At 35.4% G+C, this 1577-nt stretch overlaps 1 protein-coding gene across 2 annotated transcripts in view; it reads right to left on the bottom strand.

Annotated features, from left to right (window-relative positions):
* Positions 1-1577, bottom strand: part of LOC106881426 (aquaporin) — a 93467-nt gene that overhangs the window by 14882 nt on the left and 77008 nt on the right. The gene's annotated exons all lie outside the window — the stretch shown is intronic.

Raw genomic sequence — 1577 nt, 5'->3', positions numbered from 1 at the left:
TATATATATATATATATATATATATATACATACATACACACACACACACACACACACACATGAGGCAGAAATTGAAATACATGAGGATGAGGGGAAAAACAAATGAACAAAGTATATTAGGTGGTCTAAGCTCTGGAAAATTAGAAGTCTTTTATATTTTGAGTATAATCTTCCACAGAAAGAATAGAAGAGGAGAGAAAAAAAAATGGAGAGAGAAGAGCAAATGTATCTCAATCAAATGGTCACTGCATACTGAGGTTTCTTTCATTATCTGTTAACCAAATCCATTCACAAGGCTTTGGTTGGCCCAGGACCAAAAACAAAAAATACTTTTTCAAGGTGCCACAAAATGGGACTGAACCCCAAACCACTTGGTTGAGAAACAAACATCTGAATTACACAACTACAACTGCATTCATAGTTAAACTGACCCTAGTTTACATGAATAGCACTTTATTTTTACCAGCTTTGGGAGAATGAACGACAAAGCTGAGCACAGCAAGATTTGAACTCACAACTTAAAGACATGAAACTAAATACCATAATGCATTTTGTTTAATCAGTACAATCAGACCATCATTTGTGATTCTGACAATCCATTGTGATATAAACTTTGATTAACTATTGCCAGCAATTTGCAAATGGAATGTCAATCTTTGGCAAAGGTTTGGTTTTTCCTTCCTGTCTGGAAACAAATGTTATAATTTACTTGTGGACTCAGTCAATTAGATCTATGAAGTAAGATGTGGTACTGATTACTTGACACTTCACTGATTGGTTATCTCCTCCATAACAGCCCAGAATATGGTTGTTAACATGTCTTGTTCAATATGGCTTTCATACTTAGTAACATAAAATATATGTTTAATTAACAGAACTGATTGGAATTGCTGGAATATAACCAGTTTAAAGAGTAAATAAAAAATGAGATGTGACTTGTCAATGACAAGAAGTAAGTTTAGGTGTGAACAGTTGATGAACAATACTATTTGAAAGTTTTTACTGACACATAATGTAGGCATGGCTGTGTGGTTAAGAAGCTTGCTTCCCAACCATGTGGTCTCAGGGTCAGTCCCGTTGCATGGCACCTGGGGTACATGTCTTATACTATAACCCTAGACCAAATAAATTCTGTCCGATCCATGCAAGCGCGGAAAAGTGTATATTAAAATGGTGATGACAATGATGATGGTGATGACAATGATGATGGTGATGACATGTACATACATACATATTTACATACACATATGTATATTTACTCATATGCACACATGCACAAACATGCATGCATGTGTATATATATATATATACATATACACATGCACATATATATTTACATACACACATACATACATACATATACATTCTTTTACCTGTTTCAGTCATTTGACTGCAGTCATGCTGGAGCACCGCCTTTAGTTGAGCAACCCCAGGACTTATTCTTTGTAAACCTAGTACTTATTTTATCAGTCTCTTTATCTGAACCACTAAGTTATGGGGACATAAACACACCAGCATCAGTTGTCAAGAGATGTTGGGGGGGGGGAGGACAAACACAGACACACAAACACAAACAC

Source organism: Octopus bimaculoides, chromosome 9 (assembly GCF_001194135.2).
Source record: "Octopus bimaculoides isolate UCB-OBI-ISO-001 chromosome 9, ASM119413v2, whole genome shotgun sequence".
Taxonomy (NCBI): Eukaryota; Metazoa; Mollusca; class Cephalopoda; order Octopoda; family Octopodidae; genus Octopus; species Octopus bimaculoides.
The sequence above is the reverse complement of the archived record's forward strand: the minus strand, read 5'-3'. Positions and strand labels throughout refer to the sequence as shown.